This window comes from Mustela lutreola, chromosome 18, assembly GCF_030435805.1.
Source record: "Mustela lutreola isolate mMusLut2 chromosome 18, mMusLut2.pri, whole genome shotgun sequence".
NCBI classification, from domain to species: Eukaryota; Metazoa; Chordata; class Mammalia; order Carnivora; family Mustelidae; genus Mustela; species Mustela lutreola.
The window spans coordinates 13,776,980-13,797,038 of NC_081307.1; positions in this window are offsets into that span (position 1 = coordinate 13,776,980).

Sequence of the window (20,059 nt, forward strand, 5' to 3'; positions counted from 1 at the left end):
AGGTATATTTGCACTAGCATCAAGTACCTGCTGTAAACATTTAATATTCAGCTTTGGAAAATGAGGCTGTCCTTTAAAAACTGACCCAGCAGAGTCACTTATGGTTTGCTGGTCACAAAACAAACTGAGGGTTGCTGGGGGGAGGGAGGTTGGGAGAAGGGGGTGGGATTATGGACATTGGGGAGGGTATGTGCTTTGGTGAGTGCTGTGAAGTGTGTAAACCTGGTGATTCACAGACCTGTACCCCTGGGGATAAAAATATATGTTTATAAAAAATAAAAAATTTAATAAAAAAATAAAAATAAAAATAAAATCTTAAAAGAAAAAAAAAAAAATTGACCCAGCAGAATACACCCCTGCCCCAGCTTAGTCCCCATATCCTGATTCTCTTTTGATCCTGAGCTGTGGGGTACTGCACAGCCAGGGGCTCAACCCTGACTTTGGAGACACAGAGATCTGAGCTTCATTCCTGCTCTGCTTCTTACAGTTCTGTGACATGGTGGGAACTCTCTCAACTCTCTGAACCTCCTTTCTGAAGTGAAGATAATAACATGACCGGCAAGGTGACTGTAGCAGAAAAATGCCTGTATGGTGTGCCGAGGAAAAAAAAAATACTATTATAATTATATGCATAAGGATACGGAGCATGTAAAGGAAAAGATGATATACACAATAAAGGCCTGAAACCTAGTACTGTTTCTGAACTGTCACAGAAAATCCAGCACCAAAAGCAATTTTCTATTCAACTGTCGGGTGCCCCGTAATGTGAAAGCACATCGCATAATGACAGAGCTGAAGAGCCCTTGTTGTGGGGTGTCTCCAGGGGTCTGGAGCAAAGCTCTTCTGGTGGAATTACATCTTCAAGGACTCTCTCTGGAATCTTCAGAATGCATACAAAAGATGCAATCAGCTTCATAATAACCAAAGAATTAGCTAGCTTGAAGGAACAATTGTTCATTCCTTGCTATTTTGTCAGTGAAGGTCAAAAGGTCCGCCCTGAATTATCTGGAGGGACTAGCACACGGGATATTCAGTGGCACATGCCCCACTTGGATGTGGGAGGCCCAAGCAACCATATTCTCTCTCCCTTTATTCAGTACCTAGCTTAATGTTGGTGTGCCTCTGAATTATCTGTTGACTGAAAGGGCCAGTACTCAGCGTACTTTGGGGACAAAAGACATTCACCAAGTGCACAAAAATCTGGCAGAGGAGAACTCTTGACAAAGAGATCCATATATGCCCCATTAGAAATGTGACGTAAAAGTGTGCTTTTTTCCCCCCCCTAAAAACATGAAGGTTCTCCTATTTTGCCACGAGTTTTATCATCTTGGGAAACAGCTTTCTAACACTCCAGACAAATAATTCCAGCACTGCTCAAGGAGCTCCAATTTGAAAGCTGAGCCTTTCCAGATGTGCCTTAGAGCCTGGGGAGGATCTCCAAGCCCAGCCTACCCATGGCTTTCTCCAAGAAAAGAGCTCTATTAAGATGGGGAGAGAATTCCTCTCCTAAGATATCTTACATAGCTCTTCAATACAAATTTCTCTCTTTTATTGATGCCCCTTCAAACTCTGGGAGTCTTAATGAGTCTCCACTGGTTGATAAATTTGGCTCAATAAAAACAGTTTGGTCTATCCACACAGCCCCTGAACCATTAACAGGAACTTTGCTGAATTCTTGCTCATCTCCATTTCCTCCCTATCTCAGTCCTGAACATTTATCTTACGTTGTAGCATATTCTCACATTAAGTTGTAAGTATTGTCAGACTAGCCTCTTCTACTAATTTATGGGACTCAATGTAGTATGATTGAAAGAGCACTGGACTTGGGAGGTACAAGAGCTAGTTTCCGATCTAAAAATGTGTATATTATGATCTCACCTTTTAAAACAATGAACAAAAAGCCTATATATCTATAGTGTGTATGTATGTATGTATGAATGCATATGTATACATATACATGCCTGTATGTATGTATATATATATATAGAAATGAGTATTTATTACATATATATATATGTATATACGTATGAATTTGTATGCCTCTTTAAGTACACGAATTTTGGGAAAAAATCCCAGACATTTTCTAGGCTATTGAAATACTTTTTCTGGGTGTATGTTTATGAGGTGAGGCTCATATTGATGTAGGGAATGAGAAGAAGAAAAGTGCAAACTAAATCAAAAATGGAAGAAAAAAACCTAGAAATTCTGCTAAATCTCTCTCCACCAATTTGTATATGAGAGAAAATCACATTTGCTCATCCCTATAAAATTATCTACTATGTATGGGCACATGTAAACAGACATTTTTAAAACAGCTTAATTCATCACCCTTTCCCAGTTAGGGGACTCAGTCATTCTCAGTGCTGGTCGTTCAGGCTCTGAGGCATGGTGTGAGCTATATGGGCTGCATGGACTTCCAGGACCCGTCCAATAGCCCTGGGATGCAATGTTGAGTACATGCTATCAAGATAAATAATTTATTCTGGTGCTGTCCTTCATTACACCAGCTATGATAGGCTCTAGGAGTAGCAAAAGTCAGTAAGAGAACTGATCCAGGACTCGGGAGGTTGTAAAGAGAAGGAGTTGAAAACTCAAGGGAGCTGATGAAGGAGAAATTCAAATGAGTGACCACAAGGTCCTGAAGATGAAGCCTAAAGGAGCTTGAAAAGACTCAAGACCGGGAGTACAAAAGGGGTCAAAGAGCAGGTAGGCTCGAGAGGAAAGATGAGAGGTTCTTGTTGAGAGAGCATAAGAGATGCAGCTGAGAAAATAGATTGTTGTGGACATACGCTGACAAAGGTTCCTAGAAGAGCCAGGATCCAGGAGCTGTAAAGTTAGGTTGTGTAATGGGTCATTCCAAGCAAATGAGGAAACACACAAAAGTAGCTCCAAGTAAGACCATGGACCTACTGCCTAATTCACTCATGACCATCCAAGAAGGACATTTCCAGGGCCATAAATGTGAGTTATGAGGAGGGATAAATTATATGTAGCCCAGTGGCAAGATCTACCAAAGAGAACAATTTGGGAAGAACATGACCATACTTCAGATACTTTGGCAAATATCTGAAAATTCTAATGAGCAGCCAGGCTAATCACCCCCTATGGACCACTCCTATCCTCTAGTCACAAATGTGTATGTGTGCTAGGGATAAGGAACTTGGGCTACAGGGAACCAGAGCCCTTAAAGAGGACCTACGTTTCCAATATAGGGAGAAATGTTGAAAATGTGGACGATTTGTCAATAACCTAACAGGCACGGGGCTAGGTCAGCTGTGGAGAGTGAGAGTGGGGATGGCAGAACTAAAGGAGATGAAATTTGAAGTTTGCTAACCAAAAGGAGCTTACACTTTGGACAAGGCCAAGGGAATTTAGAGATAAGGAAAAAATACATAAATGATTAGCCTAAAGATTCCCTAAACTGTCATCAAATCGTTTTGATATTAACATTAGATTAAGGCTCAAGAGGACGTTATGGCCTGGGATGATCCCTAAGGCTTCAAGTTGGTCCACATCTATGTTCCTTGCATTTGAGAAGAATCATGGGTGGAACTACTGGACCCAGCATTGACATAGAGTGGCCCGGCAGGACAGAAGATCAACGGATCAAGAGCCCTCAAAGCGAAAGACGTAACAAGTCAGGTGAGTGGTCTGAAGCAAAGCAAAGAAATTGATAGCTGAACTGCTGCTAGAAGGTCATGTGACATATTCAGGCCTGAACCTACCATCTATTATAGAAACTGATAACTTTACTTAAGCACAAAACTCCTCCCACTTGCCCTTAACTTGGACATGACAGCCAGGTAAATTAATGTTATTTTTTTGCTGCTGTTATTGTTTTACTACTTATTTATTCATTTATTTTTATTTAAATTCAATTAATTAATATATAGCATATTATTAGTTTCAGAGGTAGAGGTCAGTGATTCATCAGTCTTATATAACACCCAGTGCTCATTATATTAAGTGTTCTCCTTAATGTCCATCCCCCCCACCACCTCTGCTCCAGCAACTCTCAGTTTGTTTCCTATGATTAAGAGTTTCTTATGGTTCATCTCCCTCTCCGATTTTGTCTTAATTCTTCCCTCTCTTTCTCTATGATCCTCTGTTTTGGTTTTTAAGTAGATCAACATTATTAGGAGAGAAGGACAGAGTAGCCATGTGAGTTGAGGAGAAGGAAGGCCTGGAAACATTTAAGTAAGTAACTGGCATTTGGGAAACCAGTGCTACCATGAGCCCTTCTTCACTGTATCCTGAAAATGATCACTAGCTATATCGGAATTTACTGAGAAGTTCATGTTTTTAGAACCACTGTGGAGGATGAATGAATTCTTTCACTAGCAAATAGGTCAGGCCGTCCCTTCTTTTTTTGCAGCCAGGCCAGCAATATAATGAAAGCTTAAAGATAGGCTTGACAACCACTCATAGTATGCCATTATTGGCCCCCAAACGAAACTGCAGGATATCCCTTTGTCAATTATTTTATGCATGCTTCATTATGTATTTGTCATGTATTTGTATTTCTTTGTCAGTCACTTTATGTCTGCTTAATTCGGGTAAACAAATCAGTGCATCAGAGACTTACTCAATATAGACAATATCAATTTGCCTACCCATGCCTCAGTTTTACAATAAAATATGAATAACACCAGGAGTGTTTTGCCTGACTGAGCCTTGTCAAACACACTATTACCACTTCCCTGCCTTGGAGACACACATGTACACACACGCGCACACACACCTTAAAAACTGTCAAAAATAAGAAAGACATCCCAATTCTCAAGAGGGTGTTTTCAACAGCCTTACTGACTTTCTCTGAGATGTGGATCTTAGGATAGAAAAAGGAAGACTAGGTTTCCTCTTTGTAATGGGGTGAGCAAAGGAGAGAGAAAGAGGAAAAAATCAGAATGGATTCATGGGTACATAAAGACATGCACATGTAGTGGTTAGGTATTTATGTGTCTTGTAATGAACTTCCATGCCTCTGGTCTAGGGCCAATGATAGCACAGGAGAGGAAAGGCGATTGTTGAGCAAAAGTGCTCAGGTGGCATGTACATCAGATGGAGCCCTTTTGGGATGACTGGCATCAAACATTCCAGGACTGGCTGAGGCTCAGTCAGTTAACTTCTCCCTCAAAGTAACTTGACATGGTTATAAAACGTCTTACTTCAATAAAAAGCTCTGAATTCCTCTGAAGGGTGAAACAACATGAATAGAAAGGCTTTTAATGCTTTAAAATGAACCCGATATATCATATTGGCATCAAATACTTAGAATTTAATGTCTCCTGAGGTTATCCTACAACATAAGAAATATCACAAGTTTAAGAAGAAACTCAACAGGGGCACCTGGGTGGCTCAGTGGGTTAAAGCCTCTGCCTTCGGCTCAGGTCATGACCCCAGGGTTCTGGGATCGAGGCCCACATTGGGCTCTCTGCTCAGCAGGGAGCCTGCTTCCTCCTCTCTTTCTCTGCCTGCCTCTCTGCCTACTTGTGATCTCTGTCTCTCAAATAAATAAATAAAATCTTAAAAAAAAAAAAAAAGGAAGAAGGAACTCAATAGTACTTTCATGTGTTCTAGAAAGTTCAAGTTCACAGAAAACAAACTAAAAGTAAACAGATGGAAGGTGTGCCACATGGGGTAAACAGACAAGGTGGGGAATCCTTCCTACACAGGAATTACAAAGGGCTACAACAGTCTTCCTGGTGGTAGCTAGGGAGAGCTCTAACATGGCTGACAAAGGGAGAGTGAGGAGAGAAGGCTCAAAAGTGAAGGCTTCACTCTTCAATGGGAGAGTGAAGGAGGAATGGAGGTGCTGTGAGCACACGTGACTACTCTAATATAGTGATGGCAAAAATACTAGTTACGGCACGGGCCTATCGTGGGTAACGCCTTTTCTCCAGTTGGCAGAAAAGCCTCTCTCATGGTGTCAATCACCACCTTTTTGCTGCTGGATGCAGAAGAGGCATATCCCTCAGATGAAAACCCAGTGCCCAATTTGATGCTGCTACATAGATAGAAAAAAAAATAAAATGCTGATTCCTTCCAGGTTTAGCAAACACTGGAAATCACTTCTGCTGGTACTGCACAATGGTATCTGCAACTTCAGAGACAGGATCCATATTAAATGAGGGCGGAAAGTCAGGCAAATCCTTGCTGACCACCTACCACATTTCACGTCCTATTCTAGATGCCAAGGAACAAGTCAGGGTTTCTGCTCTTGTGGAGTTTACATTCGAATAATAATTATGTAATAAAGCAAACTAAAATAAAGTGATATGTAATTTGTATTGGCTCTTCAGGAAAAAAGTGAAGAGGGGTTAAGATGACGCCAATTTGTCAACACTCCCTTTTCTTCAGTTGAGCAGACATTTGCCAAATCAATTATGGTGTTCTCAGCTGCTGAGCCCTTCTCAACCAGCACTCCCGACAGCCAAGAATAATCTATCAGTGTCAGCTCATGGAAACCTAAACCAGAGTTATCTTATACTTGTCATACATACCTAGTTTCTCCTTTTATTTTATTTCCTTTTTATTTCTTTTTTTTTCATTTTCCTTTTTATTTCTTTTATTAATATTTGTGGAAAAAAAATTGAAAATCCTTAGGAGTACCAGAGGAAACCAACAAAAGGGAGGGATGGCCTCCTTTGGCCAGTGTTTCAAAAGGGATTTTGAAGAACGCAGGGATTAAATCCAGTCTTGTTCTCAGCACTGGAAAGAATTTAAATTGAAAGCTATGTCTCTAGATGGTGGCCCCAAGGCCTGCTATACAAGCACTTTCCTTCTTCTCCAACATTTTCCTCACAGTGATTTTTCTGGGAGGGTCTGAGGCTTTATTTTAACAAACATGACCAGTGTCTTAAAGATGGTACTCCGGTGCTTTTGGTATTGTCTTCAATCAAATAAGCAGGCGGCCACTTACATTTTTGGTTTTCTCTTTGGCTCTGGTCTTGCTAAGGGTGGTGAGTGGCTGTTCTGCCTACTCTGCTTGGCTTGGGTAGAATCTTGCCTTATGAATGGTCCTTCTCTGTGACTGCCTCTTTGCACCACTACAAAGAACGTCTGGGTGGTTCCCTGTTCCTTGGTTTTTGTGGAATTGTGGATGTCTGATTGCATGCTAAGCCTTTAAGCAAGTGCCTTGCTTGGATCTACAGAAACTACTTATCAAGGCCTCTCTGCTTGTTACTTCATTCTGACCCACTGCCTTACTTACAGGCTTGACTGCTTAGACTGCTTTTGCTACCACTGTCTGAGGCTACCCAGGTCTAAGGACTCCTTACTATCCAAAGCCTAGTGCTAATGTACCCAGATTTCTCCTTTTGAGTTACTTTCCATGCCTCCGAAGGGGGGAAAAAAGAGAAGGAAAAGAAGAAAAAACTTCATGCAACTGAGATCCTGGAGCTATCTGCCTGCTAGTCAGAGCATTTCCATTTCTATAAGCCTTTTAACTGTTGGGACTGCCCTTGTGTAAAGTACTGAGGATCATACACAGCCGGTTTTCTAACACACTCCTGGGGCTCCCCTCTAATCCAATCAGATAGCACATAATCACTAAATACAAGTTAATTTCAATATTACCCAAAACAAAACATAATTAGAAGGGCAATGTGCTGTGAAAATTATCATAAAAAGCATTCAAAAGCCAAGTAGAAATGCATTTGAATTATCTATGGTTTAGGATTATTTGTGCCACTGTTCCTCTCCATTAGGGCAGAACCAGAGTTGACTTTAGCTATGATTTCATGGTCTATAAAAAACAACCATTGAGAATTGGGTATGGATTGTGACTGTGTTCAAATATTTCATGAATCTTCTTCAATATCAACATTTACTCAACCCCCTTCTACTAATGATAGCCTATCTATGTTACTTCAGTGTAATATGCATAGGCTATTCTCACTAGATCCAGAATGTGCCAGATATATTCAATAGGAAAATGCAGTTCAGAATTGGTTTCTAAGATTGAAATGTATTAAGCAACTCCCTTAAGAAGCACTGTGCAATGAATTGAAGTGGGGAAACTATAATAACAGATAATGGGAAAAATATCTCAAACACATACAAGCACAAGTTCAAATAATGGGACAAAGCTATAGACTAGCCTAGGATGCTGGGTATCTCTTAAGTTGGGGCAATTAAAGGTCTTCATATAGGTGCCGTGAAGAAGAAATTCTTGTGTATTTTTTTTTTTTTTACATAGTTTTAAGGACAGTGGGAAATAGGTCTCTAATCTTAATGCCTTTGCTAGATTACTAAAGCAGGTCTAGGAAAGATGATTAGGTTCACTGAATCTTTGTGGGTTAGGTCTCTAAATTCCTATGTAGTTAAGATGTAGGAAAGCTGCAGAAAACACGGGATTCAGGCTAAGTCACAAAAAGGAAAGACTCTCTCTCTCCTATTGCGATTTTTTAAGTGAAATATGAACATGATTTTAAAAAGGCATAAAAGCAGAAAAAAGAATAGAGTAAAAAGTAAATCTCCCTTCCATTTCTGAATAGACAGATAGGGTATAGACAATATCTTCCTTAAAACCCACTGAGGTTGATTTTTCTTGCAATAAGTATCATTTACCGAAAAAGTTTTGAGAATGATAGCTGCCTGAAAATGTGGAGTTCTGTTTCATTTATTTGTTCACGTACATTTATTAAGTGCCTGCTATCTTCTAGGCCTGATTTTTCTTGATATTTGTATTTTTCTACTTCTTCTCCTTCTCTTTCTTGTAATCGTCAATTGCCTCTCCTGAGTATCTAGCAGTTCACCATCCTTTAGAACCAGTTTTGTTTGTGGCCAGGAAAGATGGTAACAAGCTCTTGGCCAAAAGCTCATCCCAGATTACTCCACCACTAGACCCGGTCTGATCCTGCACTTTGACCTTAATGATGGAACTTTGTCTTGTGCATTTTTTGTATCAGCTGTGGGCCCTTTATTCAAATGTGTTGAAGTCAAAGCTTTCATAACCTAGCTGCCAGAGTATCACATAAATCCCTAAGAACTCTGAGGTCAGATTGCTTGGGTAGGAATACTGATTCTCTTACTTATATGTCTGACTCTAGGTGAGTAACAACTTCCATGTGGCTTGGTTTCTTCATCTGTTGAATGAAAAGACCATTAGAATGCCTTTCATAGTTAGGAGAATAAAATAATTTCTAAAGTTCTTAGCACTATGTCGGATATTATAAATCTTATCCTGATTAGTACTGAAGTCCAGCATTGCCCTTGAAAATCACTCAGCTAAGACTAGAGTCTGTCCATGGGATCTTAGTCCTATTCTAGAGTCCTTTCTCTTTATAATAAACCTGCCTGTCTCTCCAAATATGTCTACTTCATCTCTGCCTATCAGGGCACCTTCTTGTATCTTTCCAGACTTCCATGTTGTAGAACCCTTACCGCCATCTGTTGTCCATTTTCCCAGACAATGTGTGCCACATTCTACCCTACTGATTAGACTTCTCTGCCTTTCAGCTGATTTTTTTCTGTGCTTCACCATGATGAACTTCAGTCTGATGGCATGTGGGCTTTGAAGCCAGACAGCCCCCAGTCTGATAGATCCGACTGTCCATGCCAGAAGTCTGGGGCTCCATATGGCATCTACTGCTCACTTGTCAGGTAACCTCACAACCCAGCCAATGGTATGTTTAGAAAAGAGAATATGTAAGTTTTAAAAATCTAAGTTTCCTCTAATACATCTACCCATTACCAGTAGTATCAAACTTATCTTTGCTTATCATTCTAAACTGAGTTCCCCCAGACAAATCACCTATTAAAAGGGCATAACTGACTTTGAGATAGGTTACAGAAATAACATCTACGGCCAAGTCTTCTCAACTATGACCTTCTCCAGCTTTGATAGTGGCCCATGGTTTGCTAAGCTATAAGTGGGAGAACCCTGATAGTGAAAAGCACAAACTGCTCCATTTTATTGTGCTTGATGGCTAGAAAGTGAAATTATAAAGTGTATGATTGTTCTACCAAGGTGAAAGGAGACAAGTATAACACCTTTGAGGTGGAAGTGAGAGGTTTCTTTAGCAAAGAGAAAAGAAGTGATACACAATTGTCTATCATAAGTAAGCACTGGCTCACCTTATATTGATTTTTGAAAACCACCAATATGTGTGAGAATATTGAGGTGTTTTGCATACAACAAATTCATTTACGTTAATGGTATAATGTTAATTATACAATAATTATTGGTTTCACTGGCTCACAAATTGTTAGTATCTTATTTGTGCCCAGAGGTACTAACTACAACCATTCTAACACAAAACAAAATTAAAAATTCAGATATTCAAGCTACTAAAATTTTAAAAAAAAATGTAAATAAAAGCACAACATATTCACTGAAAATAGTAGAAAAAAAGTAATTTAGCTAATGCATTTTGTTGATTGGAACATGAAGATAAAGAACTCAAGGATTCATATCCGTGTTTTCTAATGAACCTACTGGTTCTTTGACACAGCCTGTACTAGTTAGAACCTATGATCTATGTCATCATTGGTCATTACAGGAATTTTCAGGGATGATAGATAATTGCAACCAATACCAAAAAAATAAATCTCAGAATTTGTCTTTACGTAGAAAAAAAGAAAACATATTCAATTAGAGATCTGGAACATCCCTCCAAGTCAAATAATAACAGATGCTGGGAATATAAGAACAAGAAATAACTTCTTAGTTCTTTCTTACATTCTTAAGGCTCTACATGATATGTTATATCCATTTATACTTTTGTCTCTTTTCTCCTTTAAATATAAATGAACCTTTCCAAAGGTATATTGATTCTCTTAGAAAAGGTTTTAATACACTAGGCTTAGTATGTCACCTCTTTTCATATAGATACAGCTTCCAAGCTTCAGGGAGAAAATAGATCTAAAAAGATGGCTCCTTTCCCAAAGTGCTTGAATGTAAGAGAAATGGCAGGCAACGCCAAGCTTACACCCAGCAGGCCTGGGAAGAAACAGGACTTAAATGAATTAGATATTGATTGCTGGGGTATTTTTGAAATTTCTTTAATCCGAATCGGTTCCCTAGAGAAGGGATTAGATTCGAACGTCAAATGACAGTGAAAATAATTCTTGAAAATACAAAAATCTTAGTTTGAAGGTCCCTTATAGGTCATTTATTCTAAGCTTCAATTCTCTCCACATCCCCGTTAGTGATTTTTAAAACCATCATTGAGCACCTCTGGATAGGAAACATTAATTAATTTATTAACTAATGGGAGTAATTTGCAAGGTTGGAAAGCAAAGGCTCTTCACTAAACGTTGGTAATTCTATAAATCTTATTATTGGAAAATTACAAGTCTTTTTTTTTTTTTTTTCCTTTCTGATAGCTATCCCTTTGAGGTATAAAGATGAATACAACTTTCAAAACCTCTTAGTAACCAGCTTTGGGATTTTCTCTCACATACTCCAAAAATATATGCTGAAGTTGAGTGCCTCTGAGCAATTCCTCCATAATGTCCCACTGGAATGAAATAGGAATAGATAAAATATATGAATACCAAATCCAAACACAACATAACATTAGTGGAAGTCTGTTTCCTTGACAAGTTTAATTGCAGTACTTTTCAATGTGGTGTATTGTTATGTATGTGTCTGATTGGTCACTACACCTCATGAAAAGATATGGCCATTTGCACAATTGAAACTGAGCATTCTTATACTTGTTTTTAAATCTTAGAATATCATAGCTCCTAATTTTCCTTTCATGTTTCATTTCATTTACCATATTCAAATTTCATTTGGAAAAGCAAGGATATTTTCTTACTGTAAAGAGAATTTTGTTCTGGGTGAGAAATGTCTCTAGTGAAGCCAACACACATTGCTTCTTTCTTCTCTTATTCTTTACCACTCATTATCTCATCTGCTGTTTACTTCAACTTTGACAGACAGTACCATTATTACCTCTGCTGAACTGAAGAGGAAAGGGAAGCTCAAAGAGGTAAGTTTCCCAAGGTCACACAGCTAGTAAATGGAAGGGCCAAGACCCCAAGCTCACACCCCTAACCATGGCATCTCCTGAATATACTGTAATTCTGTTCTGTTTCTGTCAATTTATACATTCATGGTTGAACAGATGAGATCCATATCTTACTGAAAAAGAGTAGAATCCTCTTTTAGACTACAAGTCTAAAGACTACTCATAGTCTACACAAACTATTTTGTTAAGAAGTGAGATACTACTTCTGTAAAAAATCAAAGAACTGTTTCAAGTAAAGGCTTTGTAGATGGGGGTCAATGAATGAATTCATTTTTAGTTAAGTAAACCTATTTTTTTTTTACTTTTAATTTTTTATTTTTTATAAACATATATTTTTATCCCCAGGGGTACAGGTCTGTGAATCACCAGGTTTACACACTTCACAGCACTCACCAAAGCACATACCCACCCCAATGTCCATAATCCCACCCCCTTCTCCCAAACCCCTCCCCCCAGCAACCCTGTTTGTTTTGTGAACCTATTTCTTATTGATGATGCATAGAGCAAGATATATTCTCTTGAACAAACTTCCTGAACAAATGTCTTTAAATCGAGGGTAAAGTTTTGGATTCTCTTTTCAATCTTCTCAACCTTTCTGAAAGGACCAGCAAGGGAACAGTGAATGCTTTTTGCTCTACTGCTTTGATTTATAGTGAATTCCAAAGTGAAGTCTGTATGTCTCCACCAATTTAAATGAACTATACTCTGCTGCTCTCAGTAAATTATGTTACTTTTAATTTAAACCCACACAAACCTTTTAACACAATTTTCAAAAGTCTTGCTTTTTGAAACTATGAAAAAAATTCCAAAGACTGAAAGTTATCTCTAAAGTTCAACTGAGAGACACATCATTACATATGAACCAGAAATACCTAATGCAAACTCAAGATAAGTGAATAAGAATAGAAGTACAGCAAATTATAACTGCTTACAGGGAGAACAACACTTGTCTTACGATGTTTATTAAATCTTACTACAAAAGAATATAGGTGTGTTTTCAGGCATATTCCCCTTGCCTAAAGGGTGAGAAGGAAAACAAGAGAGTCCCCAGGTGTCTGGGGTTGAGATCTTCATTTGGAAAGATTTTGGTCATCAACTGAGTTTGAGTATAGTACTCTGAAAATTATTACTTCTTTGACAATGAATGAGCTATTAAAAGTCAATCTTTAGACTAGAAATCAAAATCATTGTGAAAGTTCCCAAAGAAATGCAAGATTTGGGGGAAACAGAGTAAATTAAACTGCAGCCTAATGTGACTCAGAAGAGCAGAATAAACTCAACTCCCAGGTTTGATGATCAGGCTTCATAAGAGAGAGGAACTTTCCCTCAACAGCTGGCCCAAGGTCATTGGAATCCAAAGGAGCTGGAAGAAATGGTTTAGAAGAAAGAGGATCTCCTTTGCAACTTCCGCTTCAGCGTTTTTCATGGTTAGTCCTCTTCTTTTCTCATTCTTGAACAAACTCATTTGTCCCCAAGGCTTTAGCGGTCATGAAGGAAAACTCCAACCTCATAAAGGATGGCCTGGAATAAAACCACGCCACCCCCATAGGTGTTAAAAGTACCAATGAGATTAATGGATGAGAGCAGTACAGATGTCTTCTCTTTGACATCTCTCATCTCACCCGTCATTAGTGACCCTACTGGACCACCCCTTCCTCTTGATTCTCAGTCACGCTTCATCAAACCTCCCATGACTTCTCACTTGAATTAGTTTGCAACATGGCCATTGCAGTTTCTAAGGCAAATCTAATTATGTCACTCTCTACTCCCACTCTCCCTTCACAAAACATGGTCAGGTGTACTCCAGGTAGCTCACAATTGAGTTGTTAAAAGTGTTCGTTGGGGTCACAGGGTATTCTCAATATTTCAAAGAAGCTTACAGATAATCATGAACTTACCTGAAGTAGGCTGTATAGATTAACCAGAACTACTGGCATTATTGTTCAGTGTGGCATCTGGTATTCTTCCTTGACCCATCAAGAGAGGATCAGGAGCTATTCCTATGTTCTTCTGGGATCTTGAGCCGTTCCCTGCTCAGCAATAGGAAGATGACCTGACGTTGTCTGGTAACTTTAATCCACAGGCAAGACTAATAATGTAAGGCTCCTTTAGAGCAAAATCTATACTAATAATTCACTCTTGTGTTATCAGACCTCTGCACCAGGATAGAGTACTTAATAGGTTATTTCCTTTAAGGTGGTGGTGGTGGTGTTTTTAGAAATTCAACTGATGGTTTTATATCTCTAATCAGATTAATCGTATTAATCAATACAAAATGGAGAAGATGATCAGGAATTTTAACTTAAATCCAGTCTGTGTGTGGACAGAACTTTTTGAAAAACCAGGGTGATGTCTAGAAAATGCCAACAAGAAGTTTTTAGAGGAGTAAAGGGTAAGGCACTGGTATTTACTGGGCAACTAGTATTTGCTAGGCCCTGTCCCAGACAAATTAGATAAATGCCTTCATTTCCTACTCACAGGCTGTGAGATGGTGTTTACATTTAACAGATGTAAACAGAATGAGATTCAGAGAGAATCTAGTTTCCTAGTCACAGAACAGCTAAGTAGCAGAAGCCAGGTTCCAACCCTGTCTGCTTGACAGGAAGTCTATTGTCCATGTGGTATTTTTGTTGTAGGGAACTAAACACCCACAATAACAACAAATTCAAATGACAGGCCTGCCAGTTCTGTCTGTTTAGCTTCCTAAAGGACTCTTGATGAATGAATCAAGGAGCTAAAAAATTAATAAGAACTTGACTGTATTATAGGCATACAAAAAACTGAACATTTTTATTAATTTCTCCTTTTATATCAGCCTGTCCTAGAACTTCAAAAGACTTCACATATATGATGACAAAGTACATTTTCCCAAAACTAGGCTCATGTCTCTCTCCTGCACAGATTTCCGCTAAGACACACAGCTCAAATCAACACCTCAGAAGCTTCCTGCCATGCTAGAATTCTGTCTCCATTTAGAGCAACAGGATTGTTCCTACATTCTCCACACCCTACACCTGCCTCTCTCCCCGGCAAGTCCTCATCTCTGTGCCCCATGACCCAGCAATCTGTGACAAATTAAAAAATGTAGAAGCGTCAAAGAAAGAAAAAAGAACGGGAAGCATTGAGCTCTAGTATGATAAGATGTGTACCTGAGGCCCATGCTTTTTAAGTAACGGTAGACTGGGAAGTAACGAAATATTACCTGAAGTAATTACTGTCATAATTTATCCGTGTTCTAAGTTGTCCTGAGTATCAGATCCTGAGTATCATAAAGTATTGCACATCACTGTTGTAATTTATCCCAAATTTTTTCCTATTCTTTCTTATGTTCTGTTCTAATTTTAGTCTTTTAATTCTGTTTAGAAATACGAACAGGTTTTTATTAGATGTTCATTTCATTTACCTATTATCTTTAATCGGAACTTTCAGTGTATTGTGTTCTGGGCTGTGTGCCAACTCCACATGTACTTAGGGATATATCTGTATCTATATATAGCTATATAGAGATGTAGAGTCTCTATTTGCCTTGTGTATAGGTATGAAACTGGATGACAGAGATGATAATGATTTCATCTTCCTGAGAAAAGAGGCAGCAGTTCCCTTCAGTGAAATTCCCTGATTTACCCTTGCTGAGGTAATCAAGTCACATCCTCTCCAGACCCTCATGTTCTCCGATGGGACGGAAAGGGTGGGTTCCCTCCACGGAGAAGTGGACGAGGTGATGGAATATAGAGAAGAGAGTCCAAGAACACAGAGGGGATATGTTCCCAGTGTGGACCTGTGCTGTCCCATAGGGGAACCACTGGCCCCACAGGTCTGTTCCACACATGAAATGTGCTTGCCTGAACTGGATCTGACATAGATGTAAAATACCCAGTGGACAGTGAACATCTAATACGAAAAAAATATCATATATATATGATGTCATATATATATGATTTCATCATATATATATGATGCTCACTACTAATAAGTTAATTACATCTAGAAATGATACTTCAGGATAAAATTACATTTTTGAAATGTGGCTGCTAGAAAATTAAAATTGCATTGTGGCTCAAGTGATTTTTCTGTTGTTTGGTGCTGCTCCAGATATCCTGACACTCTGAGCTCTAAAACAATTGGAGAGAGGGGATTGTGGTGGTAACAGGTAATGCAAGAACTACTTGAAAAAAAGCCGATGGGCAAGTGTGTGGGACCCATGGCCTGGGTAAGCATACTAGGCAGGCTTGTTGTTGCTGATCTCTGTGATGTAGCAAGAAGGTGACCATGTGAGGGCAGGCTAACATGTAGCTATGTGGGTGTTACACTAAAAATTGCCTCTAGGTCTCATTTCACCTTGTCTTGGGGTCCCCCTTGCAAAATTGGCCAAAAACAGAACAAAAACTCTAGTGAATTGGCCAGTGTAAGACTCTTAGAATTTTCTAACAGTGAGTCCCCACCACTTCTTCTTCTTCTTCTTCTTTTTTTTTTTTTTTTTAACATAAAAGAACATTTAGGCATTTGATAAATTTGGCACCTCCCTATCACATTTAACATCTAAATCTGCCTTATACTCCCAGCCAATATTCCCCCAAACCGAGATTATTTTTTCCCCTTCCATTTCTCCCTTGTAGAAATAATAGCATTTGGATTTGGCTGGTTCTCACCAGGGAATAATAATAATAATAATAATAATAATCAAAATTCATGCCTCTTTTCCAAACCTCACTTTTAACCAATAGTTTCAGACACAGCAGCTAACACAGAAGGAAAAAAAAAGTAGAGTGGCTTGAATAGCAGCTAATTTTACATCTTTTATATACCCAGTGGTTGAAAAGTCATGAGCCAGAGGGCACAGAGTAAATGTAGGATAAAAACAATGGGGACCTCAGATCTGGATTCAAATCCAGATCTGGGTTCAAATCCAAGCTCTGGTGTTTAGAAGAATCACCATCATTATCATTATATTATTTTGAAGGATTCTGTGAGGATTCAATTAAGTAATGCAGATAGAGCACCATGCCTGGCATACAGAAGACTCTTATTTCAGGTTAATTCACTTTCTATCTCTTTATAAAGAAGTCCTGGGTCTATGTATACACATTGCACCACGTTTATCAACACTGATTCTCTTCTAAAATGCTGGGATTGAAGAAGTCAGAATTATGGGCCACTTTATCAGCTCATTCAATTATTTGAGAAATTTCATTTTCATAATTACAGAAATAATGAGTATTGCACAGGATGAAGCTATGGAGCTTTTTCTAGCGTTGAAATTTTAAGTTTAAAGATATCCTCAAAAACAGCTGCCCATTTCTTTACTGTTTGAAACCAGGGAAGAACAGCAGACAATGGGACAGTCACTTACTTCCCAGAGTTACAAGGCTTCCCTGACTTGTGAGATTCCATTCCTTCCAAGGCACAAACAGGCTAGATGACTCACTGTGTGGTAGCTCTGTCCCCACTTCTCCTAAGACCTCACTTACTAGTCAATATCGCTTTTTAGTCGGCTCAACAGAGCAAAACCCAATAAATTCCCAGAGCATGGTTCTCGTCTTCCCCTCCCCCCATCCCATTTTCTTTTCTCTTAGGAAATAGGCTCTAGCATGTTTTCTAATCTATGACTTTGAGACTTGTCTATTCTCTGTCCTACTCTTCCCAGCTTCTCGGTGGACGCATATAATGACCTGAACTACATACTCGAAACATCCTCCACTGTGTCTTACTACTCTGCATAGTTGCTTGAGGGAGATCCTATTTCTTTCATGGATTTTCACCTGATTCACTTTACCCTAATATTGTTTAATCACTTTTCATATTTATTTTTATAATAGTATTAAGGGCCCAATAATTTAATTATCTCTGCAAAAACTCTCAGTGGTTTTTATTCACCTTTTTACTCTTTTCTTCCCCTTTTCTTTCTCTCCTTTTCCCTTATTCTCTCCTCCCATTCTCATTTTTCTCTTATTTCCCACCTCCTTCTCCTCTGTGATAAGACATATTTCCCCCTAGTATATAAGAACTTCCATCCTACCCCTGAGTTGAGCCGTCTCACAAAAGTACTTGAGTTCAAAGCCAGGGCAGGCCACTGCCTACAGTACTCAAAACGCCCAGAGACCTTAACTCAAAGTTGTGAACTGGCAAATCTCTAGGGGCAATCTCTGTCGGCTCAAGGAAAATATGCTTAGGTACCACAGATCTCACAAAATACTCATACAGAGAACGGTCGTCCCATTTTCACAAAGCCGTCTTTGCCACTTCTAATTCTGTGTAAGCCTAGGTGGCACTAAGTGATACACAGCAGTCCTCCTTATCTGAGGTTTTGTCTTTTGTAGTTGCAGTCATGTGTGGTCAACCACAGTCTGGAAGCAGATGACCCTCCTTCTGACATGGTACCAGAAGATTAGTAGTAGCCTATAACTACAACACAATGCCTACGTCACTCACCCTACTTCATCCATCACATAGGCATTTCGTCATCCTACGTCATAACAAAAAGAGTGCGTGTACTTGAAAGAAACCCCAGTCACTTAACTTTTGTTTAGGTGTATCGTTATATCTGCTCTATTTTATTATTAGTTATGGTTGTTAATTGCTCGTTATGTCTAATTAACAAATAACACTTCATCACGGATATGTATAAAGGTGGGGGGAACTATCAATCTAATCCCCAAATCCATGACAAGGTCTGTTTCAACTCCATGATGGTGATTTTGTAACTGTATCAGGGCAACAACAAGGGTGGCGGGAGAGAAAAAGAAGGATACCTGTCAAGCAAATCTCATGGCTATAATGGGTTCATCTTTTGGTTTTAGTTAGGTCTCCCTCTCTAGGTTAAAGGTATTAGGGACTTGGGGCGCCTGGGTGGCTCAGTGGGTTAAGGCCTCTGCCTTCGGCTCAGGTCATGGTCTCAGGGTCCTGGGATCGAGCCTCACATTGGGGAGCCTGCTTCCTCCTCTCTCTCTGCCTGCCTCTCTGCCACCTTGTGATCTCGGTCTGTCAAATAAATAAATCTTTAAAAAAAAAAAAAAGGTATTAGGGACCTTTCATTAGGTCTTGCTATTTCGCAGACAATGGTTTAAGAGTTATTATTAGCCACGTTTTACAGATGCAAATACTGTCACAAAGAGGGTAAGTAACATTTCCAAGATCCCAAAATGGCGCAGTTAATACACCCATGACAACACCTTATAAGACCTCTATTCACTTTATTCCATTACATCATTATCACCTTCTTCCACTTCCTAAAGTTAAACTTTCTGAAGTTCTTCACCCCTGAAGCCTCAATGCCAGGTACCATCCCTGGAACAGATGAGGCATTCAATATATGTTGAAATATCTGAGAAGATAGAAATTGCCTTATGTGTGAAAAATTTAGACATTTCACATACTGAAAATAACTGCAAAAAAACCTACCTATGTATCGCTGAGTGGACTAAAGATCTGGACTTACAGGAAACTACTCTTCTCCTTGAATGCTCTTTTTACAATCTGACAAATTCATAAGCTAATGGTAAAGAAAGACCCCATATCTCTGGCTCACAGATACAGCTATTTCTGTATCAGTGCTTATGTTTTAATACGTCAGAGAAATTTCTCTTCGTTGTAAGCATATCATGATTTTTATCCACAAGCCTCTACCAGTTTTGGTCTCTGCTACCTTACCTTTCTTCTCCCAACATTATAAAAATTTCAAACATTCCACAAGGTTTAAATAATTTTATAAACACTACCCATGTTCCCCCATCTTGCTTCTACCATGAACATTTTACTATATTTGTTCTATTCACATTCTCACCCATTTACTTATCCCTCGATTCATCCATTAACCCATCTTATTGGTTGAAGTATTTCAAGATAAAATGTAGACATCTTCCCACTTCTTTTAAGTACTTCAACATGCATATCTATGTGACATTATTTTTATAATTACATGAAATCTTTACACACTGCATTTCCCATTGAATCACAAAATTTAAGCTCTTTATTTCCTATAGATTGGGGAGGGGGGCTTGTTATTGAAATTGAGCTTCAAACCTACAAATTATTACCTGACCTCGAAAAAAGCAGGTTAGATGGTAGGGCCAGAAGAATGA